Here is a 26,067-nt window from a genome sequence, read left to right as displayed (position 1 = left end):
CTGCCATAGAATTCATATTCCTTTTTCATACAAACAGAAGCACATTTTTACATAGTAGAGATAATGCAAGTTTATCACTTAGAAAAAAATGAATTAAATAGTGTAATTTCATTCCATATTAAATTCTTGTTGGTAAAATATGCTAAATAATTAGAATAAGAAAAAACTCCACAAACCTCCATCTTGCTTACCAGGAAAGAAAAAAAATCCATAGTCACCATCAAGTTGTAAACTTAGAGCAAGTACCTATACAAATATTTTACTCCTTAATCTTCAGGCTTCCTTAGCTTTTTAAAAATTTTATTTTACCTGTATCACTGAAGGCTTCATCTGATACTTAGGTTGCTTACTTTTAATGATGACTATTCCCCAGTGAATTAAATACATGGTACTATTTTTTTTTCCTTTGAACTAAAGTCAATGCAGAGAACATAACTTTCATTTTGTTATACAGCATTCATCATTACATTCTTTCTATTCACTGTTATAGTTCAGCCTTAACACCAGATTCCCAATCATTTGGATACTTAAATTTAGGATGATAGTTATATGTTGCATTACTATATTACATTCAGATAAGAAGCTGATTTCCTTTCATTATTTTGAAAAAATATACCATCATGATCTTAATTTTAAAAATATTTTACTGACACATCCCTTTTATTTTAAAATTCTGCACAGAAGTACATACTACTTATAAATTACTAACAGGTAAATAAAACAGTGTTTGTACATCCCATTAACAAAATTACAGGTACCTGTATATTATGCCAGTCTTTATGAAAGAAGCAACCTCCAAGAAAACATGGTGTCAGGTGTGAAGAATTTGCACTTTGCTTCTTAAAAGTGGATTACAGTAATACCTACTGGAGTAAAACATACTAAGTATTTAATTTCCCTTAATGGAAAAAAATTCCAAATTTGCTTATGCGTGTTACAACACCAACTTCTAAAACAACTAATAACTTAAATTAGTTGTTTTCTTGTGCAGGTAATAATATAATACTCAGATAAAAAGAATCATTTCTACAAATTATTTTAGTTGAACAAGACTTTAAAAATAGTAAATGGTCCAGTGAGGCTTTCATTGAAAAAAAAGTAGTCAAATGTGTTGTTTTACCATGATGTTTGCACTGGATAAAGCATATTTTATATTGTCCTGGGTTGCAAGATCTGGGTGGGGGTGTGTATTCTATTATCATCTGTTAAGAGGTGGGGTAGTTACCTTCTGTTAATTGGGCAGTTTTCTTTATCTCTTCCACAAACAATCCTCCCTCCAGGGAGATATCTGCCCTCATAGGGCACTGAGGGTCACTGTATGACTGACAAAATTACTTCATCCCATTGTGAGAAGCTCCGCCCTGGGGGAGGAGCCAAGCATTCCTACCTGGATATAAACTGAGATTTGGAAGGCCACAGCAGCTTTTTCCCACTGGATTCTCAGAAGAAAACTAGGCCCATCTACACCACCACTGTACCTTCAGAGGAAAACTACACCCTTCTACAGGATCATTGCTTCAACAGAACCACATCTATCACTCCAGGAGGACTGCAGGCACCATTTAATCAGACTGCTACCAACACCCTGACCAACAGGGTGTCAGGTTGTATTCTGACTCTGTCAGTGTTGTTTTGTATTACTGCATTTTTTAAAAAATTTTTCTTCCCTAATAAAGATCTGTTATTCCTGCTCCCATATCTTTGCCTGAGCACCCCTTGATTTCAAAATTATAAGAATTCAGAGGGAGGGGGTTTACATTTTCCATTTTAGGGGAGGCTCCTGCCTCCTATAGCAGAGACCTGTCTTTTCAAACCAAGACAAATTTAGAAGACACCTAGCATTTGAAAATCAAAATTTCAGGATTTACATTTTATTTACACACTAAACCATCAATTAAGAAAAAAAAGTTATATAAATTAGTTACTAAAATCACCTATGGACTCCATCAACGTGAATTGATAACAATCCGTTAGAAGCAGAATAAGTAGTATCCCTAGGCCAACTTTGTCATTTTAGAATCCCATTTTCCTTTGAATTCATAGGTACATATGTCCACATACATATGGGTATGTGAACCCTAAAAAGGTAGTTTATTAAACTTCAGTTTGTTACCAAAAAAAGATAAATATTTTCCCCCTTGACTTACAGAGTTGCACTGTATTAAATTAAGCACAAAGATTTAGAAACATACTTCATTTACTATATTAATTATCGTTATTGCAAATGGATAGCTTGAAAATGTGAATGAATAAACATTTACAGGATTTGGACCTTTTGTATTAACTTTGAACAGAAGTGTATAATACATTTCTTTCAGAGCCTAGTTTACTCTGTCTTCATTTAACTTACATGACTATGTACCCATCAGATATTAATATCTCCAGTACTGAAATACTGCATTCTCTAGTACCATCTTCATTTCTGTACTTTCAAACAAAATCACATATACTTGTAAAACAAACTTTGATTCATCCAACATTATAGATTTAATAGCTCTTTAAGCTTGAGGAAAGCATCTTAAATCTGTATTAAAGACAGTGTTATTCAGGAAATCCTAAGACTTGAAAAGATTTAAGTGCATTGGTACAAGATATTATCCCTTTGTACAAATAATATCCATCCAGCACTGAAAGAGTGTGTTTATATGTCACAGACTATTTAAAGCTAGCTGTGTTCAACCGTATGGCCGAATCCTGAAGTCCACAGACAAGGACGGCTTCCTCTAAAAATCAAAGGACTTTTGTCCAAGTACTTATGAGCAAAATGAGTAGGAAAAGACATAGTTAATTCATCAGATAGAAATGCTATTAAGCTGTTCTGTGATTGTTCACAGTTTTTTTCTGTACAGAGAAAAACCAGAAAAGCTTTCAGACTAGGACATTCTCTTTCACCAAACACTCCTTCATAATCCACAATTAAAATATTTCCAGTAAGTCTGGTGATGGCAGAGAGCATCAGCCTCCAGCAAAGGGCCCTTCATCCAAACATCAGCATTTCCTCCGTGCTCGTCCTAAAAGGTTATTTTTCAAAGCCACTCCACTTCGGTACGTCCACTTGTAAATTCCTCATCCCGGCAACGCTTTCAGCATCGGGTGTTTCAGTTCCTGCCATGCGGCCTATTTACACCCACACAGATGAACACGAGCCGTAACAGCAACTCCAAGAAGCATCTCAGATCTGACACATCTCATCCACGGGGGCAGGGAGGTAAAGGAGGACGAGACTGCCACCTTTGTGAGTTCATTCTAAGACGCCTTTTTAAGCCCGCCTCCTAGGAGGTGTTATTTTGCAGTCCTCCTTCCTATCATCCTTAAGGAAGGCAAAAATAAAACTCAAAACGTGTTCTTTTCAACGGTCAATTCATCACAAATCACTAGCTGCTTTCCTTTCAGCGCAGGCTTAAGCATAAACTCCGGTCTTCTTCACCAGAAGGGGAAAGAAGAAAGAAACTGAGGCAGTAGTTGAAGGGGTACGGAAGGGGAGAGAGTCACGCAGCGGAGACTCAATTGTGCCCGCTACTGCCAGGCGAGGCAAGGCGGAGGAAATCACTCCAGCTGTAGCAGAGCTACGAAGGGAGCGGCAGGGAGCAGCGCAGTAACGGCGGCGGAAACGACGCTAGTTGAGTGAGTAAGAAAGGGGAAGTTGTTGGTGTTTGGCGCCGGTGGAGGGAGTAATTCCTGCAGCTGCACTTCCGGTCGGCATTTTGTTCTGAGAGGGAGCGAGAGACACACACAGGGGATCCTTTCCTATTCTTTCCCCCTCTCCTCCTCTTCTTCTTCCTCTTCCCGCCCCCCCCCCCCCACCCCCCCGGTACCGACTCACGGCTTACTCCGCTCAGGCCGTTCCCTCCTCCATTCTCCTGCACTCGCATGTACAGAGGGAGCAGCGGCCCCTTGGAAGCTGCCCTGCCCTCCCCTCCCCCACCCCTACCCGGCGGCTTGGAATGTGTCTCGGAACCGGTTTGGTTCGGCCCGTGTTGATGTTGTGAAGCAGGCTCGGGGAAAAAGGGATTTGTCTTGGCCGCTCACCCCCTGGCTCTACATGTTCGCTGCACTGAGGAGGAGACGGAAGAAGAGACAGCCCCCCACCCGGCCCGGATTATTGTTGTTATATTATCTCCCATCCTCCTGCTCCGCGGTGGTGGTCGCCGCGGCCTAGCAGCGGCGACAGCTCCTCTGAGGAGGGAGGGGGCGGATTTCTCTCCCCCTCTCTCGGATTCTCGTCGGATTCGGACGCCGATTCGCTCAGGTAATCCCCATTCATCTCCCCTTCCTCTCTCTGCTTTCTCTAGCAGCGGGCCGGGCCTTCCGGCCCAGCACTGCCGGGAGCAAAGGGGATTGCCTGCTTTCCGGGGTAGAGGGGAGTAAGTGGTGACCGGAGGTGTTTATTTACCAGCCCCCCTTCCTGCTCGGTCGGGTCTGGGGGAGGAGATTAGTTCTTTTCGGGCTACCGGGAGGCCTAGGCCCGGCGGAGGGCGCAGGCCCGTCGGCCAGCGCATTTAAAGGCGAAGCGGTTTCTCAGTAACAGGCCTCAATCTGGAGAGGAGCAGGAGGAGGAAACAATACAATTAGCGGCAAATGTGCACTGATCCTTTGCCATATTTACAACTTCTGAAGTCGGGGGCGAAGTAAGTGGAGGAGTAGGGAAAGAGAGAATGTAAATACCCAAGAACAAAAATACCAGCTTTCTTCACTATTACCTTCTCTTTTTAACCAACTCTATTCTGAACGTTTAAAACTCCGAAGGCACATGGATTTATAATGTAGAGGTTTCATTTCTACATAATATAGCAATTGATTAGTGTGTTTATCACTGACTATTTATAGCATAAAACTAGCGCTTGTGACATGATTGACACAACACGGATGCCCGCAGACGTAGAAAATACAGGTAGACAAGCATATTGTGTCTGGTACTCCACACGATCTCCATGTGCATGTGCTGTATACATTACAGGAATATGTATTAAATGCAGATGAAATACTATTTTATACTCTTAACAAACAGAAAATGGGAGAAGGGGTCATGTGTAGAGTGCTATGTTTATGATGTTTCAGGGGTCACGGTGAAGATGAGATCTTAGCCTAAGTATTTGAGAATCAATAGTAAATTTAATTACGTGAAAAGTGAGGAACGTTTAAAAAGTGTCATCATTTCTTATCAGGCCATATTCCTTTGACATCCTGAGCTTGTTTTTGGCTGTTTGTGTTCCTGATGTTTAAGTATGTAATTAGTTGTCATTTTAACAGGTCAAATGTGTTTTGTAAATGATGATTGATTAAATGTCAGCTCTTTATTCATAAATGGTAGCTAATTTAGAGTAAGGTAAATCTTGGACTTACTGTGTGGTAGAGTTCAGAGTGTTATTAAAAGTTGAGGTAGATTTAAAATAAACACCCTGTGAACTAATAAAAGTACTCATACAGAAATTACATAATTGAGGGAAATTTTAAGATACCAAGTTTCATATAGAAAAGAAATTTGTAAATGGCAAACAAGTATCGACATTACAGAATTTGTCTATTTTTCAGTAATTTTTTTAGTTGTTTAGACAGATCTTGTAATAATAAGTGGTAATGAATTTCTGGTATATTGTATTTAGAGTCTTATAAACTCTGCTATCGTGTCTTTGAGTACCCATTTACTTGTTTAAAAGGGTGAAGTCAATATAGCTGTCATGTAGAAGGTGTGTTTTTAATGCTGTAAATCCATGTAGTACTTAGTGTGTCCGTGATTTGTATTGGTCAGAGAGCAGTTTGAATTTTAAAAAGCCTGAAGATCCTGCTGATCCCCAATTCCTTCCTTCCTTCCTGCCTGCCTTCCTTCCTTCCTGCCTGCCTTCCTTCCTACCTTCCTGCCTCCCTCCCTCCCTCCCATTCCTGTCTTTGTGCTGCCTGGTCTTGTTGAACACTGTTTGCAACAGGGCCTCAGGCCTATGTGTGTGGAGGGGAACCATTTACACTTGGAAAAAGCAGCTTTTTAATTTTAAACTTTGTGAATTGCAGAGGGAGCCATTAGTTGTCTCTAGCTGCCTCTATCTCTGTGTGTAGTCGCATTGCTGTTTTCTTTTGGTCCGTGGTATGCATAGAGGCCGAGTGTAACTGCTTTACAGGACAGAAAGTAGTTTTAGTTCTTGGGTAGTTTCATCATCAAGAAGGGACATGAGCTCATTTGTTTCTTTTGTCCACCCTTCATTTTAATAAAAATGGGTTAACTAAACCATTGTTTGAACTTTTCTAACTTATTTAAGGAGGTTTGCTTTAAATATATATAAGAGCAGGAAATAAGCTACTGTAGTTATGCAGTTCCTGTCAAGTTTATCTTGCCTGGGTTGTGTTTATGATGTGCTCTTTTTTTCTTAAATCAGAAAACATGCACTTTTCTGGTATGAAAAATAGGTGTATTTATAGAAGGAAACTTAAGATGATGCCTATTTGTAATGAGTTTTTTTTTGTTTGTTTTATTTGTTCTGAGTAATGTGTGGTTAATCCTGAATTAGTTGCACCGTCACAGTTTATGTAGTTGTAAATTTTTTTGTCATAAAATATATTTAGCATGCAGAAATACCTAATGTGGAAATGTTTATAACATGACTTATTTTTTGTCTAGATAGTATTTTTAGCACATTTAAAGAGTGTGTGTATGGGAAGCTCAAACCATCACTTTGATACTCCTTTTGCCCTAGTGTTAGGAGTTTATATTGGTCTACTCTTTTATCACAAAAGTGAACTGCTTAAGGAGGATGTAGTTATTTTATTAATGTTATGGAAATACAAAATTAATTATTCTCGAGGTGTTAGTTGTAGCAATTATTTCAACTGAAAGAGGAAAATATTTTCTTCTTGTTATTTTTATTTTGTGCTTTTGACTACTGTGTACAGTTTGAATGTTTCTTGTGTACAGATTTTATTTCTTTACTTCTTTAAAACTTTCTTTTAAAGCTGTTTTTATACTTCTTTTTTAAAATAATTTTTTAACATTTTGATTTCAGAGAAACAGAACAGCATTAGAGAAGCACAATTATACCCCTAAATAACTAAAAAAGTAAACATTGAAAAACTTTTTTCATAATAAACTCTCTAAGTTGGGAAAAATTATAGGAAAAAATGTATTGCTTTTAGTATGCATATCAGTTGGTTCAAAGTGTTTTTCCAATTGGAGATCTCAAAATTCTTTAAATGGTTAGATATTTTCTTTTTCAGATTATTTCTCTGTCTTGATTTGAAGCACTTTATTTCCTGAAGGCGTGTGTATGTGAAGACAGGAAATGCATTTTACAGGAGCAGTTAAAAAATGCTGGGCTGCAGTCAGGGACTCTGATAAGGAAACAGCAGACTAAAATTGCAGAAACAAACTTAATCCAGTTCTCTTCCCTGTACACTGGGCTTTTAACTACATTACTGTATTTCCCCCTTACCCTTCTGGTCCCAGTTCAGGGCTTCTTACAGTGCATGGGAAATCATAGCTGACTGGTATACTGTTATAACCCACTTGATATATTTGTTTTTCTTCGTAATTGTGCAGCCTACTGCTTAACCTGCTGTATGCCATCCAAATAGTTAATGAATACTGAAGTGTTTCAATCTATGAATTTGTAAGAATGATCTCAAAATACATGTCTGTACTTTACAAACATTGGAGGGTTTTTTTGCACATCTGTTAAATACTTTCATTTTACAGATGGAAGATTGAAACTGACTCAAATAGCAAGTTAACACAAGATTTATAAGCAGTTTTCAATTTGATATGCTTTATTTTTGAGATTTGTAGAGTTACTTTACAGCAGTTAGGAAGTTCATAGCATTGTTTTCTTTGACTTAGTGGTTGTGAATGCCCTGCATTTCAACATCTCAAGCTCATTGTTTCTCGTGGTGGAGTCCTAAGAAGTAGAGAATGGGGTTTTGCCAATGGCCTTAAAACATCTATTCAGTTTCAGCTGTCTTGATCATGCCAAGAGCTGGAAAAGAATAAATTTTCTGTCCTGAAAAATTAAAAAGAATCATCTTCCATATTGTGAAGAAACCAAAATCTCTTAAAGTTTATCAGTAAGAACAGAGACAAGAACTAGATAGTGACCCAGATCTCACAAGTAATTAAAATGGTGTGTCTGCAATACTGAAAGAAAATAATTTCCAGCTGGAACTAGCAACCCTGGAGAGAATCCTAAGCATTGGTTATTGCCTGTTAGGAAAAGAACTCTGCCTCTTAAACAAATAATTGTTGTAGTTGGTGTAAACTGGTTGAATGGAAACCTCTGCAGCCTAGTGGTCAGACCATTTCATTCTGATGTCAATTTGTTGTTCAGCTGCTGTATGACTCTGTTAGAAAAGCAAGACTGTTCACAGGTATAGTAAGCATGTTCCTAACCAAAACATTGCTTTTGGGACATAGGAAGTTCAGGTTCAAGTGTCTAATCTGTATCAGAGAAGTTGTTGAGCTTTTCTTCCACCATCTGTCTTTTTATGTTCTAAGCATGTGCTCCAGGCATGACCCAGAGGCTGTGGGTATATTATGGGACAGGTAGGATTTTAAATTATTTCTTTCCTTGTGATAGAAAATTATTTTTTTTAAGAAGAGGTTTTTTTTTACAAATTGTCAGTTTCGAGCAAAAGTTCTCTTGGATAGAAAACGTTTTAAAATTTATTTGATCTATTAACCATTTTATTCAATTTCCTTAGTAAAAAAATCTAATGTCCCAAAGAAAGCATCTCCTTTTTTGTGTAACTCTGATTTGTTTATTGATATATATGTCGTGCCATATATGAGGTAGGGATCCTGTGAGTAACAAAATATATGACCATTGAATGAATGACTATTATAATGCACAAGGGACTGAATTGTAGGTGTAAGTAACCATAATTTTCACATTTCTTAATACTTGAGTGCTTGGTTTTATAGTTCTGATATTTTTTCTATCTTTTTAAAAATAATGTAATTTATCAAGCTTCTTGAATATAAACACATCTGTGATAAGGGTTGCACTATCTCTCATGTTTGAGCTAACAATCTCTCCTCTGTGTTGACTAGGCACTCAAAGAGGATTAGGTAATGAGTTTTTAAAATTTTATTTTCAGATCTTAGGTTTTGATAGAGACTGTTCCACTGTCTTGTACAGTGTTTTCCATTTAATTATGCTGCTTCCTCTTTTTCTCCAGATATGTTTTCTGGATATTAATGATAGGGGGTATTGTGCTTTAAGCCCAGCTGGAAACGAAGCCCCACGGAGCTGCTCCCCTCCCTTTACCCCTTTGGGTGAGAGAGATAAAAGGCAGAAATTCTGAGTTGAGATAAGGACAATTTACTGGAAACAGCAATGAAATAAGAAAAATGAACAGTGACAGCAACAATATTAATAACAAAGGTATACAAAAAGTATACAAAAAGAGGGTGATTTACATCCAAAAAATGCTCACCAAGCCTGAGCTGACCTGTCACGGCACTCCCCTGAGACAAAGAACAAAATTGCCCCCAGACCTTCCGCATGCATGTTTTTCCCCCAAGCCTGAGACAATGAAAAACAATGGCTGACAAACCCTCTGGTCAGGACCAGCGTTAGCCCACTGCTCCATTCACTGCTTGCTTCCCTCAGAAAAGGAAGAGAAGGGCAACAGACCTGCTGTGCCACCTTTTTCTTTTTCCAAAGTCACGCCCCCTTCTTGGAAGTAAGAATCCTTTACTTCTGCCCCCTAGCAATGATGTGCATGGTATAAAATAACCTAGACATGCCCACATGGCTCCAGGCTTCCCCAGTCTTTGGCCAAAACTAGGATGGGGGAAAATTTAGAGATCCCTCATTGAATGCTGCACACAGTAACTGCCTTTGCATGTATAGAAAAAATAAGCTGAAACATGCTTTTTGCAGTCTATAAGCTGGGAAAATTTTGATAAGACTAATAAGACTGTGGTGAGAACTCCTGGACAGTGCCTTGTGCAGATCTAAAATCAGTTTGATTTTTAATTTTTTTTCCTGAAGAGAAAATTAAAAATCTGCCTGATGATTTGCCTGTTAAACTCCTAGTTCAAACTGAGACTGTTGTTTTTTTTGGTTTTGTTTAGTTTTTTTACTACAGTACATGCTAGGTGTATGTTTTTGGTTTTTTTTATAAAAGGAAATGATTCTCTTTTTTTTCTACTACTACTCCTAGTGATGATTTGTTATTCCTGGCAGGTTCCTTAAAAACTGTTATTGAGGCATAATCTGTAATATAGAAAAACTTCAGTATATCCTATAAAAATTTAGCAGTTATAAGCAATTCCTAGCAATCTGTTCTATTATACTAAACTTTCATAGCATCATAGAATGGTTTGGGTTTGAAGGGACCTTCAGGACCATCTCATCCCAACCCCCCTGCCAGGGGAGGGGACACCTTCCACTAGACCAGGTTGCTCCAAGCCCCATCCAACCTGGCCTAGAATACTTCCAGGGATGGAGCATCCACAGCTTCTCTGGGCAACTTGTGCCAGTGTATCGCCACTCCAATAATGAAGAATTTATTCCTAATATCCCATCTAAACCTCTTTCAGTTTGAAGCCATTCCCCCTTGTCCTGTCACTCCATGCCCTTGTAAATAGTCCCTCTCCAGCTTTCTCTTCAGCCCCCTTCAGGTACTGGAAGGTGCTCTAAGGTCTCCCCAGAGCCTTCTCTTCTCCAGGCTGAACAGCCTTAGCTCTCTCAGCCTGTCTAAATAGGAGATGTGCTCCAGCTCCCTGAGCATCTTCACGGCTCTCCACTGTAGTCACTCCAACAGTTCTAGGTCCTTATGTTGGGAGCCCCAGACTGGAAGCAGTATTCCAGGTGCAGTCTAATGAGTGGAGTAGAGGGGCAGAATCATGGTATCATTTAGGTTAGAAAAGACCTCTAAGATCATAAAGTCCAACCATTAACCCATCACTGCCAGGTCCACCACTAAGCCATGTCCTCAAAATCTACATCTACATGTCTTTTAAATGCTTTCAGGGATGGTGACTCTACCACTGCCCTGGGGAGCCTTTTCCAGGGCTCGACAACACTTTCTGTGAAGAAATTTTTCCTCATATCCCATCTAAAGCTTCCCTAAACCAACTTGAGGTCATTTCCTCTTGTCCTATTGCTTGTTCCCTGGGAGAAGAGCCTGACCCCCACCTGGCTTCATCCTCCTTTAAGGGAGTTGTAGAGAGTAAGAAGGTTCCCCCTGAGCATCCTGTTCTCCAGGATGAGCCCCCTCAGCTACTCCTGATGCTCCAGACCCCTGCCCAGCTCCATTGCCCTTCTCTGGACTCGCTCCAGCACCGCAATGTCTTTCTTGCAGTGAGGGGCCCAGAACTGGACACAGCACTCGAGGTGTGGCCTCACCAGTGCCGAGTTCAGAGGGACAATCACTGCCCTGGTCCTGCTGGTCACACCATTTCTGATCCAAGCCAGAATGCCATTGGCCTTCTTGCCCACCTAGGCACACACTGGCTCATGTTCAGCTGCTGTCACTCAGCCCCCCCAGGTCCTTTTCCTGTGGGCAGCTTTCCAGCCACTGTTTCCCAAGCCTGTAGTGTTGCATGGGGTTGTTGTGACCCAAGGGCAGGACCTGGCACTTGGCCTTGTTGAACCTCATACAATTGGCCTTGTCCCATTGCTCCAGCCTGTCCAGATCCCTCTGCAGAGCCTTCCTGCCCTCCAGCAAATCCACACATGGGGATTATGCTTTCCCTTTTCCAGTCAGTGGGAGCTTCACTGTATAGCCATGACTTCTCAAATATTATGGATAGTGACTTAGCCACTTTCTCTGCCAGTTCCCTCAGGACTCTTGGATATATCTCATCAGGTCCCATGGACTTGTGTACCTTCAGGTTCCTTAGATGTTCTCAAATCTGATCTTCTCCTACAGTGGGTGGTTCTTCATTCTCCTAGTCCTTGCCTTTACCTTTTGCAACTCAGGCAATGTGGCTGGAGCACTTGCTGGTGAAAACTGAGGCAAAAAAGTCGTTGAGTACCTCAGCCTTTTACATATTCTGGGTAAGCAGGTCTCCTGTTTCCTTCTGGAAAGGGCCCATATTTCTGTAGTCTTCCTTTTATCACCAATGTACCTTTAGAAGCTTTTCTTGTTGCCCTTGATATCCTTGGCCAGGTTTAATTCTCTCAGGGCTTTGGCTCTCCTAACCTGGTCCCTAGATGCTCAATCTCTCTGTCTTCCTCCCAGGCTACTTGTCCCTGTTTCTACCCTCTGTCGGCTTCCTTTTTGTGTTTGAGTTTGTCCAGGAGCTCCTTGTTCATCCATGCTGGTGTCTTCTGGCATTTTTGCCCGACATCCTCATTATTGGGATGCATCACTCCAGAGCTTGGAAGAGGTGATCCTTGAATAACAACCAGCTTTCACAAGCCTCTTGTCCCATCAGAGCTTTATCCCATGGACCTCTATAAAGGAGCTCCCTGAAGAGACCAGTCTGCTTTCCTGAAATCCAGGGCAGTGAGCTTGTTGTGTGCCCTCCTTGCTACCCTAAGGGTCACGAACCCTACCATTGAGCTTCACATTCCCCACCAGCCCCTCCTTGTTGTTGAGAGCAAGGTCCAGTGTAGCACCTCTCCTTGTTGGCTCCTCTGTCACTTGGAGGAGGAAGTTGTCATCAACACATTCCTGAAACCTCCTGGATTGCCTGTGCCCTGTTGTGTTGTCACTCCAGCAGATGTCGGGGTGGTTGAAGTCTTCCATGAGCACCAGTGCTTGTGAATATGAAGCTGCTCCTATCTGTCTGTAGAGGGCCTCATTGGCTCAGTCTTTCTGGTCAGGTGGCCTGTAGCAGACCCCCACTATAAAATCACCTGTCCCTGTCCTCCCTTTGTTGGTCCTGACCCATAAGCTCTCGGTCAGCTCCTCATCCATCTTTGGGCAGAGCTCCGTACATTCTAGGTGGTCATTGACATAGAGGGCAACACTGCCTCCTTGTCTTCCCTGTCTGTCCTTCCTGATACAGGCTAAAGAGCCTGTATCCTTCCATTCCACCACTCCAGTCATAGGAGTCATCCCACCATGTTTTCATGATGCCAGTAAGATCGTAGGTGTGTGCACATCTCTCATTCTTCCTGTTTATTCCCCATGCTGCATGTGTTTGCATAGAGGTGTTTAAGTTGGGCCCCTGATGAAGCTGGCTTACTGGCTGGAGTGCCTGGAATTCCTTGGTGTTGTCCTTCAGCTGCTCTCCTGCTGACCTGAGATCCGTCTCCAGGCTCTGGGCGTTTCTTGCTGGCATTAAACTGGTATCAGTGGGATGGATTGAACTTCCCCTCAATGTAGTTTAGTTTTAAATGTGCTCCTGTAGAAATAGCGTCAGATATCAAAGAGATTAAATTTGCTGTACAGAACTTAGAGGTTTTTTTATGACATTCACTTTGATAGAAAGAATTCAGTTTTGTTTCATGTACATGGTTATGACATAATTATTCTGTAAATCAAGTTGTGTACAGGTTCATTAGTGAAGTTGTTTGTCAAATAATGCTTTTAAATCATACTTCTGCAAATGTATTCCCTTCAGTGGGTTTAAATAGGTATAATTACTTGAAACTGATCTATATCCACATATTTGCTTCCTGAAATATGTTAGAATTTCAGTTGGACTTTCAATAAGTTTGTCCCTAAATCTTAGGGTATTAAAATATGATAAAATATTTTTTCACTGAAATTTATTATGAATTGGTGCACACAAGACTTTTAAGAAGCTTTTTTTTTTCTTTTAATAATATATAATAATTTTGTAGAATAGTTTTACCCTGTGAAGACCAATAATAGTTTTAATGATTGTGTCATAGTTGCTTAGCATTGTTCTTGTGGTTAATTAGGATAAAACCCAAATTTTTGTTAAACATTTTATGAATCGTTGTGAGTTAAAGATGGTTTTATTTTTGGGGAGTGGGATTGGTTGTGGCCCAGAGTGCTCATTGCAAAGATGTAGTGGTAGGCTTCCATTGTGATTTGTTTTCAGTAACTTTCTGCATTCTGGACACAGTTTAACAAATTCAGTGCTCATGTAGCTTACATATTCCTCAGCGGTATGTTAATTAGCTTCAGATAATGTGAGAGAATTTTTATAATTACCTGTGTGAAAGGCATATAGATACTTTTCCACTGAAAAGGATAGAACTATGTTTGAAAACTTGTCTTAATATCTTTTAGAAATAAGAATCGCCTACTCAGCAGCCAATGTCTTAGGAGATGTGGAAAAGGATGTTTGCTGTCAGTAAACATTGGGAATAATTAGCATTGGGAGGGGCTTGAGTTCTTTGTAACATGAGTCTGGAAAACAAATGTAAATGAATATTTATATCCAAGACAAATTTATACTAACAGCAGTACTCTATGTAGTACTAAACTGCTATTTCACTTTATCCAATATTATCATGTGTGCCAAATCATGCAGTCATGTCAAATGTATGGTCTGTGAAGGCCACTTGTGGTTTTACAAGCTTTAATTTATGGTTGTCCATGGCAATTGTTAAAGACAGAAAAAAGGGTGATGAATTGAGAATTGTCCCTGGATCATGTCCTGTGAGTTTAATGTGAAGAGTTAAATTTTTTTTGAGAAGATAAACAGCCTGTTCTCCTAAGAACAGATCTTTTCCTTGATGCTCTCCTCTCAGTTGTGTGTTTTATCACAGAGGTTGGTGGTAAGCTAAGATATTACACTACTGGAAAACAGGAAAGGAACTCAATAGCTTGAAAGCCTGGGTGAATAGCTAGCAAAAGATAGTATTCCTACCCATGTAGGTACCTCAGTGTCAAATGAAAAAAGATGGGGAACTGGGAACTAGCTACTCTTTATTTTTACTTGAGTGTATATGTTAATCTTGATGCAAGTTTAAGGTAGTTGAGGCTTGATCCATTTCAGCCATTTCTGGTTTCTGTTTAAATGGCATGTGAATGAAACTAGAAGAGTATTATGCTTCATTTTTAATGCTTCTGTATTGCCAGAAGATTCCCTTAAATGTGTAGTCTCTGGGGCTCCTTTGTACTAAAGTAATTTCCAGTTTAGAGAAAAAGAAAATTGATTCTATACTTCTACAATAGCAAAGCTGCAGAGAATTCAGAATCTTTTCCAAAAGTAGCCTGTGACTTCTGAAATTATGTTAATGTTTCACACTGGAAAGATTGAGCTACCTCTCTAAAATGTGGGTGTATATCACTTGCATCCCAGGGAAGACTGCAAAGATCAACTTTAGTTTTCCCTTGCAGGTGATGCTCTACATATATATATAGAAACGCTGTGCTCCATATCTTACTTTGTACACACTTATTTTCATTTGTCAGTGAGTGATGGTAGGCAAACAACTATAACTGTATTTTTCTCATAACAGAATGACCTGAAATACATAAAACTTAAATGTTTAATTTTTAAGTAATTAAAAGATATAGTGATGATAATCCCATTTCAGTGGGGTTTTTATGTTTTTTTTAAACATATGTAAAACTCTGTGACATTTAAATAGTAATTTATCTGCATTTTAAAATCCATCCCCTTGCTAGAAAAAAATGGATACTTCATTGCAAATTGTTGCAGTTGAACAAATTATGAAAATAAAGTGCTCAACATGCAATTGTGTAAATTCTATTAAAATTAAAAAAATAAGCATTACTTAATAATCTAGTCTTCAGTTTATTTATTTGATTTGTCTGCAAGGTCAATTGTGGCTGTCCATGTATCTGTAGCATATGGCCTACAGTTCACATTTGCCTTGGCAACATCTGGGATAATAGTGCTGTCTGAATAGTCTGAATACTGTAGTAGTAAGCTTTGTAATAATGCCTCAGAGAAATTGAAAGGTATAATTAGCCTTTTCTTTCGCAGTAGTGAGCTTTAGATCCTTAAGAAAAGATGGCAGTCATTTAGAGTCAAATGCCTGGAGAATAAAGTACATAGAAGGTAAGCAGAACATCTGTAGGTTGGATACAGAGATGGAAGGATTCAGTGTGGATTGTTGTGGTGTGATCCTGCGAGGACTAACTTTATGGAGCAGTTCTTGGGCCTTCTCCAAATGCCCATAACATAGCTTGGCAGTTCAGTCAGTAACTTGAAACTGTGTGGCCTAAGACTTGCTTCTTTTTTATTTTAACATATCAGTTTAGAATTGAGATGTATTTACAGGATGCATGTGGGTTTTTATTAATAAAATTATATCTGCAACTCATACAAATAAAGAAAATTCACAAATATGGGAATGCAGTTTTTGTGTTTTAGTCACTAATGATGACCAACTTTATCATACTGGAAGGTGTTACTTACTCTTATAAATCATGAAAAATTATTTGTCATATATTAATGAATAGCAAAGTAGTAGCAATACATTTATCCTCTCATTTTACCAGTCACTTATTCAAGGAAGTAATTTTAAGACAACTTTTTTCTTTTACTATGTAGTTTGTTGCCATATTTTTTTTGTCAACATCATTATCTCCTTGCTTTTGTGAGAGCTTATATATTTGATATAATTTCGATATGCTTTCTTAAAAAGACATATGAACACTTCAGCAATTGAAGTAAGAAACAGCTTTAACTAAACTATGATGTGCTTACAATGAGATTTATATTTCTGCATTTCTTTGGTGTTATTTTTAATATTCTACTTAAATAAATGTTTTTTGCCGAGCTGCTGCGTCGAATGCACTTCACTCCCCTCTGAGCGGGGGGAAGGCGGCCGTGGCTAGCTCGGAGCACAGCAGCAGCTAGCAGCGGGGGGCACTACCCGGATCCGTCAGGGACGTCCGGGCTGCGCCTCGGCAGGAAGCAGCAACAGTATCGAAAAGAGCAGCAAGGCAGAGAAGCCGGAGAGAAAAGAGGGTCTTAACACGCCCGGTGTAGGCCAGTGGTTTTAATGTATCATTTTCTACACCGTCCAGGTGGGAAAAGACTCCACTGAGTCCAGGTGGGAAAAGACCGGACAAAAGGGGGAGAAGCAGTATATAAAGGTTCTTCTTGTACAAGAACCAATCGGGGGAAACTGAGGAGGGGAATTCAACATGACTGACAGGGGCGGCAACAAGTGATACACGAACGAAGGAGGGGCTGGGGGCACCTGCCCAATCACCCCCTGTGGAAGGGAGAAGTTTCTGGAAGGATGGGGGGGTTTCAGGAGATGAACAGGGCTCTGGAGGAGGGGAAAATATAACGGAAAGGGGCAGTTGCCAGGGGAACAGGGGTGGAGACAAGGGCTTGGCAGCGAGCCCGGACAGGGAGGACACCATTCAAGGGAAAGGGGGAACCAGGACTGAACCATCGAACTGGGTATAGGGTTGTAACTGGGGGAAGCAACACAAAACTGGGGGGACAAGACAAAACCAGGGAGATAACTCAATTGGGAACTGAACACACACCACAACATCTCACTCTTTTTGTTTTAGAAAAAACAAAATTAAAATTGAGTCTTTAAAAGCTGATTACGGAGCTCGTCGATGCTTGTTCGCCGGCATCGTTGGTAGGTCTGGAGACTGCAAACCATTGAGGAATGGGTGAGATTGAAAGAGGTTGCATCTCCTCATAATAGAAAGTCTCTTGGTTAGAGCTCGTAGCAGGAGGGAGGGAGACGTGGTTCACTTGTGGTGCGGCGGTGGACAGAAGACGGAGGAGCAGTTCATAACTCATTGAAAAACTCAAGATGACACACAAAAGGTTAAAAATGATAAGAATAACGGAGCAACAAACTTAAACTGGCGAATCGGGTTCTAACTGAAACAAACGAAGAAAATAAGTTAAAACCAAGGGCTCTGGGATGGATGGTTCAGCCTGGGGAACACCGGACACGACATGGACTTTGCGCTTTCTCCTCAGGGTGGACTGGGTCACCTGAGGGGTGACGCTTGGTTTGCGTGCCTTCCCTGGGAGAAAGGGTTTTACCCACTTTGAGGGGACCCATTTGAGCCCGGCGGGAGTGGACACGCATGCGTATCCACGACCCCATGTTGCCAGGTCAAATGGCCCCTCAACCTTCCAGGTTTCAGGGTCCTTCACAAGGACAGGTGGTCTGTCCTTGAACTGGGTTGCGGTCTGGGTGTTAAAATGCCTGGCAATGGGCGGGTTGAGGCACTCAAAGCTGCAATTAAGAAAGTTGATGGTAAACAATGCCCTGGCCAGTTGGATTTGAGGGGACTCCACCTTCACTGCCCCGTTCTGATGTTCTAGAGTTCGTTTGAGGCTCTGGTGGGCCCGCTCAACCACGGCTTGCCCTGTCGGGGAGTAAGGGATGCCGGTCTTATGACTCACTCCCCACTCCTGCAGGAAGCTTCAGAACTCCCTGGAGGTGTACCCTGGCCCGTTGACAGTTTTGATTTCTTTAGGGATTCCCAACACAGAGAAGGCATGCAGCAGGTGTTTTTTGATGTCTGCAGTCTTCTCTCCTGTGTGGGCAGAAGCGTATACGGCCCCAGAAAAGGTATCTACAGAGACATGTACAAACTTGAACTTGCCAAAGGAAGGGATGTGGGTGACATCCATCTGCCAAAGCTCACAGCTTTTGAGCCCTCTAGGGTTGGCGCCAGCATTGATGGCGGGGAGTTGGAAAGACTGGCACTGTGGGCATGTGGCCACAATCGCCTTTGCCTGGTCCCTAGTCAGTTGGAATTGACGGACCAGGCCGGGCGCATTCTGATGGAATCGCTGGTGGCTGAGTTTTGCTTGCTGGAAGGCATCAGGGAGCGGGGCCATCTCAACGGGAGCAGCTAGGGCATCGGCACGCCGATTCCCCTCCGCAATGAACCCCGGGAGGTCAGTGTGAGACCTCACATGCAACACGTAGAATGGGTGCTCTCGACGGGAGACCAACTCTACGAGTCTCGAGAGCAATTTGAAAAGGGTTATGTTGGAAACTTCCTGGAGAACTGCGTTCTCCCCTCTGGACACCACACCGGCTACGTATGCCGAATCAGTTACCAAATTGAAAGGCTCGGAAAACCGCTCAAAAACTCTGACAACAGCGGCCAACTCAGCAATTTGAGGTGAACCCTCAACGGTGGCAATGTCGGTCTCCCATTGCTGAGTTTGAGGATTTCTCCAAGTCGCTACGGACTTGTGAGATGCCCCGGACGTGTCAGTAAAGACAGTCAAGGCTTTTAAGGGCTTCCGGCTCTGAATTCTTTTAGAGAAAACTTGAACTGATTGTCCTGATTAAATAGTTTGTGTTTTTGTTTATGAATTGAGATTTGTCCGGTGTAAGAATCCAGAGCAAATTGGAGGGCTTCATTCTCCATGAGGAGATGTTCCAACATGGCCTTGGTCAACTGGCCCGATTTTAATTGGATGGGAATGTGTATGCAAGTGAAGTCGACACCGGCAAGTTCCCGGATCCGGAAGCGAGCCTTCCGGATCAACTCAGCCATCAGCTCTTGTGGCCGTGTCATTCTTTTGGACCTGTGGTGGCTGAGGAACACCCACTCTATGATTAAGAGGGGGTCCCTCGAACCAGGGTCCTCAGATGTTTTAGCTGTTTCGTCCCACTGAAAAATCAACCCATAAAGGTGTGGCAAACTTCCCAAGATGATAAATTTGAATGGCAAGTCTGGGTGGTATCTGTGTGCCTGTCTCTGCGAGATGGTTCGCTGTACCTTTTCTAAGGCGCTGCAGCCTCTGGGGTAAGGGTCCTTAGAGAGCCAAGCTCTTCTCCCCCTTTCAAAAGATTGAAAAGGGGGGCTAGGTCTTCTGTTGGAATGCCTAGCCAAGGTCTCACCCAGTTCAAAGCTCCACACAGTTGCTGGGCCTCCGCTAATGTGGACACTTTTGGGTTGATAGCCAATTTTTGCGGAACAATGGTCCGCTTAGTGATTTCCAGACCAAGGTACTTCCAGGGTGGCATCTTTTGGATCTTACTTTCCTGAAGCTCGAACCTGCAGAAGTCAACACATCGGTTGTCAGGGCAAGGGCATGGGTAAGTGTATCGTCGTTTGGAGCACAAACTAAGATGTCGTCCATGTAATGTAGTATGATTGAATTTTTTGCTGCCTCACGGACAGGGGACAGCAGGGAAGAGACGTACCGCTGGCAATTCACTGGTGAATTTTTCATGCCTTGAGGCAAGACTCGCCAGTGGTACCTCTTTGCTGGGGCTTCACGGTTGATGGCAGGAACCGTGAAGGCGAAGCGCGCGGCGTCATCTGGGTGTAGGGGAATTTGGAAAAAACAGTCTTTGATGTCCAAGACGGCTAAATTCCAAATTTGGGGAAGCATGGTTGGGGACGGCATCCCTGGTTGGAGAGCGCCCATATCTTCGATGATGTCATTAATTTGGCGGAGTTCGTGGAGGAGCCGCCATTTGTCCTTGTTTGGTTTTTTGATTACAAAGACAGGGGAGTTCCACGGGGACATGGACTCCATGATGTTACCCTTTTTTAGCTGCTCCTCAACAATCTCCGAGAGCGCCTTTAGTTTTTGTTTGTTGAGCGGCCACTGCTCTACCCAAATAGGTTTGTCGGATTTCCAGGTCAATTTGTGGGTAGGGCGCTCTCCAGTGGCCACTACTGAAAAACCTTGGGAGCGTTGGGCAGGTCGATTTTGGCTCCCCATGGGCCAAAACATCTCTCCCCCACAGGGGTTCCGCATAATCTAAGACAAATGGACGGACTGAAGCTAATTGCCCATTTGGCCCCATAATTTGTACTACGCTCTTTGATTGTTTTGCCAATTGAAAACCCCCTACGCCTTGGATTCGCCCAGCTGCGCTTTGCAATTCCCATTGTGACGGCCATTCCCTTGCGGGAATGATCGTCACATCTGCCCCGTGTCAAGCATGCCATTCACCCTAGTCGACTGCCCATTCTTAGAAAGACGGCAGGTGAGCCGAGGTTTTCGTGGCTTAGGGTTTGACACCAGTTAACATTAAATAAAGGGGATGAAATGTCATGGCGTTCTCGCTCACACTGCTCGAAAATTGGAATAACTTGAGCGATAATCTGGCCTTGGGCAGAACGATGGGTGGATGGACACACATAATACTTATGGAGAAACTTATTTGTGAGGGACGGCAGCACCCCGGAATAATGGAGATTCCGGGGGAGTGAATTTTGTGTCTCCTACGACAACACACTTACATCCGCGTTGATGCCAGGTACTGGTGCCTGGAACTCGACCATCGCGGGCTGGCACTGGAGTCTGCAATGGTAATGGACTCCGCGAGACGCAACCTGTGGGGGAGGGCACAAAGAGGAGTTGTCAAAATTGGTAAAGTTTGATTAGGTGAAAGTGTCGTGTCCGGAAAGTTTGAAAGGGTAGAGGTGTGGGATTGGGGTCCCCTCCCTGAATTCCCCCCTTTAATGATGTTACTTCCCGCCATATTTTATCCTTGCGCACGGAGGGGATGCGCTCATAATTCAGTTTTTTTGGCGGTTCATTCCCCGCTGTGATGCTGCCTGCCTCCTCTTGAATTCATAAAATTGGTTTCGCAGGGGGCAATCAGGCATCCAATGGCTTGGATCGCCACACAGGTGGCACTGTCCATGACTTGGCTTCTTGCTTTTGGGTGACGTCGGCTGCTGCTGGGCGGCCATCACATCGCTGTCGAAATTTGTTGTTTCTCCGAATAACACGCGACAGCTTGGAGGTGGAGTTTTTGGATCCTCCTTGGCGAGGGATGGTGCCTTTTTCTGGCACTCTTCGATCATTGATTGGATGGTTGGAGGAGGATCGACGGGAAGGCTGAGGATGACTGCTTTGCAGACAGCGTTAGCATTGGCATTAGCCAATTCTGTTAGGATCCCGAGTCGAGCGCTCTCCGCTTGGACTTGATGGTCGATTGCCCTGCGGAGACGCTCGACAAAAACAATGAAAGGTTCCATTGGCCCCTGATGAATTTTGGTGAAAGTGGGCTCCTGGGCAGTAGGGCGGAGCACTAAGAATGCCCGTTCAGCCATCCTTGCTCTCTCCCGAAGCGCTTGACGGGGGATATCTCTTGCTTGAAAAGCTCCGTCGGCCCAATTCCCAAGACCGACTAATAGGTCGGTGTAAACCGTTTCACCACCGAGGGTTGTGGCAGTTTGGGGATTCTCCCACAATTGTGGAAGAATGTCCCTGATTCCTTTTTTCCATGCCTCCTCCCACACTAAGAATTCGGTGGGGTTGAGGAGGCATGAAAAAAGCGTCCGCAAGTCGGCGGGTACAAACATCAGATTCTAATAAAGAGGCCCGAAGGAGTTCCCGGAAGTATTCACTCTCCCGGGAAAACTCTCTTTGGGCTTGCACAACTCCCTAATGGTGGAATGGGGGAATGGGGTCCATTGCGCTCGGGAGGGCCCTACGCTTTCTTGGTGGTAAGAAACAGGAGCGGCAGTTATTAAAGATGGCACAGTAAAATCCGAATCATCTTGATCTCCACCCCCGGAAGTCGGGGCGTGGGAACTGGGAGGCGGGGCGTGGGAACCCGGAAGCCAAGGGGAGGGGCCAGGTGTGGGAACCAGGGCGGAGCTAGGAGGTGGAGCTGATGGAGTTGGCTCCGCCTGAGGGGCGTGTTCAAAAGGCGGGGCTTGGGAAGGAGGAGGGGAAAGGGGCGTGTAGGAAGGCGGGGGGATTGGAGAAGAATTAACATAATTAGGGGCGGGGGTTATAGGAAGGGGAAGGGGAGGAGAAAGGGTTGGCGGGAGAAAGGAAAGGATTATGGGGAGAAGAAAAACTGATGGCGGGAAAAGCCATGCGGTCGCCGCCATTTGGGCTCCATGGGAGCCATTTTGTGAAGAGGTCTGGGGGCTGCTGCCCTCTGAAACTGCAAATCTAACTTGGGATGTACAACTGGGGACTCGGGGGAAAAGGAATCGGGGGATTGGAGAGAGCTCTCCGAAGTCTGGCCAGGACTTTGGAGGCGGGGGGTCAGGGAACCCTGAGGAGAGCCCGGGGGGTGGTAGGAAGCCGGCGCGGTGCTCTTGCGGGCTGCTCTCCTAAGGGTTCTGCTATTCTCAGGGAGAGAAGGGGTGGGACAAGGGTCTCGAACACGAGGGTAGGGAGAACACGAATGGGGGGGTGGTTGTTTTTTCAATTTCTGTTTTTCTCTAAGAGCTGTAATGATTTGGAAGGTCCAATAAATTAATTTTTTGTTTTTTGATCTCCCTTTAGATTCGAATTGTGCTAATTTGTCTCCAACTGAATTCCAGAATTTTATTTCATTAACTAAATCGGGGAGATCTCTGGAAATTGAATGAACAACCATATGATTAAATCTTTTAACTCCGCTTAACAATTTTAACTTTTCTCTCTACAAGGGTACCCACAACTTGGTAATAAACTCTTTCTGGGGGACAGAGAGTTTGCAACCCATCTCTGCCCGCAAAAACGAACCTTCGGAGTGAAACGAAAAAAAAAAACGCTAACAAAAAACCCCAACCGCTAGCCCCAACCTCACCGAGCCCAGGGCGAAACCTCGACTCGACCGGGTGAAACCGGGAGATAAGGCGGGGGGGGGGAACTCTCGAAGTTGGGAAGCTGGAGTTACTCACCCTGACTAGCGGGGAAAGCGGGGAAAAAAAAAACTCCGAAGTCCGCGGCTTCTATCCGGATCGGCTCCTGGGTGCGGGGAGTGGTGTCGATCCGATCCCTGTCCGGAGCCCTACCCCAAAAAAGGGGTCTGCTCCCGAGGCAGGGTAGTTTAACGACCACGGAGCAAGCGGCAGATGACGAAGAGGAGGCGAAACTCCTCTCGAGGCTGCTGACTCCTGCCGCGGGGCGAGGGGGTCTCTCGCCGCACGGTGGGCGCCAAACTGCCGAGCTGCTGCGTCGAATGCACTTCACTCCCCTCTGAGCGGGGGGGAAGGCGGCCGTGGCTAGCTCGGAGCACAGCAGCAGCTAGCAGCGGGGGGCACTACCCGGATCCGTCAGGGACGTCCGGGCTGCGCCTCGGCAGGAAGCAGCAACAGTATCGAAAAGAGCGGCAAGGTGGAGAAGCCGGAGAGAAAAGAGGGTCTTAACACGCCCGGTGTAGTCTAGTGGTTTTAATGTATCTCCACTGTGTCCAGGCGGGAAAAGACGAGGACAAAAGGGGGAGAAGCAGTATATAAAGGGGTTTACAAGAACCAATCGGGAGAAACTGAGGAGGGGAATTCAACATGACTGACACCGGTGGCAACAAGTGATACACGAACAAAGGAGGGGCTGGGGGCACCTGCCCAATCACCCCCTGTGGAAGGGAGAAGTTTCTGGAAGGATGGGGGGGTTTCAGGAGATGAACAGGGCTCTGGAGGAGGGGAAAATATAACGGAAAGGGGCAGTTGCCAGGGGAACAGGGGTGGAGACAAGGGCTTGGCAGCGAGCCCGGACAGGGAGGACACCATTCAAGGGAAAGGGGGAACCAGGACTGAACCATCGAACTGGGTATAGGGTTGTAACTGGGGGAAGCATCACAAAACGGGGGGGACAATACAAAACCAGGGAGATAACTCAATTGGGAACTGAACACACACCACAACAGTTTTTTTAATCCTTTTTCATTAGTCAAGTCTTACTCATCTCTCCCTCCTATATTTTGAAATCGGCGGTTTAATCATTAACTCACATAAGGCAATGAAGAAGCCACATCATGAGAGACCTCTCTGGTGGTGGGGGGGAATAAAATTTTTGTTCTGTTTTACTTTGGAGCATTGACAGAAGAGGTTGGTTGGGTGGAATATAAATCAGGCTGTCTTTCTCTGGTTTGTGTGTTATTACAGATTAGCAAATGAGAGCTTTGCAAGTGTGTGACGTGAACAAGATGGAAAGACTTTAGTCCCTTTCTTACCTTGCAAAAAATGGACATATTTCAGCTTAGGTGAGGTGGGCAAGTTTGTGGGAGAAAACTTGATTTCTGAGGAGACATGTTTGATGATTTGCCATAATTACAGTTTGTTTTACAGTATCGCATTTTTAAAATAAAAAAATATTTTAAAATTATTTAGAAATACTGACTTTCAAAGTCTGTTTTTAAAATAGATCTTGAGAAATGCTTTAGCTGGTTGGCAGATATTAACAATTATGATAATTAGAGAGATAGAGCCCTTCTCCTGTGAAGACAGGCTGAGATAGTTGGGGCTGTTCAGACTGGAGACAGCTCAAAGGAGACCTTAGAGCACCTTCCAGTGCCTGAAGGGGGCTGAAAAGAAAGCTGTAAAGGAACTCTTTACAAGGGCATGGAGTGACAAGACAATGGAGAATGGTTTTATAATGAAAGAGTAGAGGTTTAGATGGGATATTAGGAAGAAATCTTTGGCTGTGAGGGTGCTGAGGCCCTGGCACAAGTTGCCCAGAGATGCTGTGGCTGCCCCATCCCTGGAAGTGTTCAAGGCCAGGTTGGATGGGGCTTGGAGCAACCTGGTCTAGTGGAAGGTGTCCCTGCCCCTGGCAGGGGGGTTGGGATGAGATGGTCCTGAAGGTCCCTTCCAACCCAAACCATTCTATGATGCTATGAAAGTTTAGTATAATAGAGCAAATAGTATAGCTCTGCAAGTATCTTTTTGTTTCACTACATCTCTTATTTCCTTGGATTTTGGGGAAGTATGGAGCTGGATTTGTTTAGTCTGGAGGAAAGGAGGCTCAGGGGGGACTTCATTGCTCTCTACAACTCTCTGACAGGAGGTTTTAGTGAGGTGGGGCCAGTATCTTCTGCCAAGCCTATGATGAGAGGATCAGAGGAAGTGACCTTAAGCTGAGACAGGGAAGATTCATATTAGATATCAGAACAATGTTTTCCCTGTTTGGGTGTTCAGGCATTGAAATAGGTGGCTCAGGGAGGTGGTGGAGTCACCATCCCTGGAGGTGTTTTAGAGATGTCTGGATCTGGTGCTGGGTGATGTGGTTTAATGGTTACAGTGGTAATGCTGGGTAGGCAGTTGGACTTTGATGATCTTACAGGTCTCTTCCAACCTTGATATTTCTTCGATTCTATTCTATCATTAGCATTTATGAATATGTTGTTTTGTTTGCTTATTTGTGTTTACTTATAGCAATACTGTAAATAGTGTGAACCTTCTCTCTGTAGGATATTTTGTATGGTTTTCAATGATATTCTGCTCCACAGAAAAAGAAAAACAACGCATGGCCTCTCTGATGAAATTTCCTGAAAAGTTATGTCAGAAAAAATATTTAGATTGACATTTGAAAACAACATAGTG

At 43.3% G+C, this 26,067-nt stretch overlaps 1 protein-coding gene across 5 annotated transcripts in view; it reads left to right on the top strand.

Moving 5' to 3' along the window:
• The first annotated feature begins 3,846 nt into the window (after positions 1-3,846).
• Positions 3,847-26,067, top strand: part of LOC103824654 (nipped-B-like protein) — a 176,156-nt gene continuing 153,935 nt past the window's right edge. For 3 of the 5 annotated variants that reach the window (XM_050986312.1, XM_050986310.1, XM_050986311.1), the window contains exon 1: positions 3,848-4,249. The gene's annotated coding sequence lies outside the window, so the exon portion shown is untranslated. Of the gene's footprint in view, positions 4,250-26,067 lie in introns of all 5 variants that reach the window. The other 2 variants (XM_050986314.1, XM_050986315.1) reach the window with 2 other exon arrangements.

The sequence above is a fragment of the Serinus canaria genome, chromosome W (genome assembly GCF_022539315.1).
Source record: "Serinus canaria isolate serCan28SL12 chromosome W, serCan2020, whole genome shotgun sequence".
Lineage (NCBI taxonomy): Eukaryota > Metazoa > Chordata > Aves > Passeriformes > Fringillidae > Serinus > Serinus canaria.
Note: the sequence above shows the minus strand (reverse complement) of the source record. Positions and strands in the feature narration are given on the sequence as shown.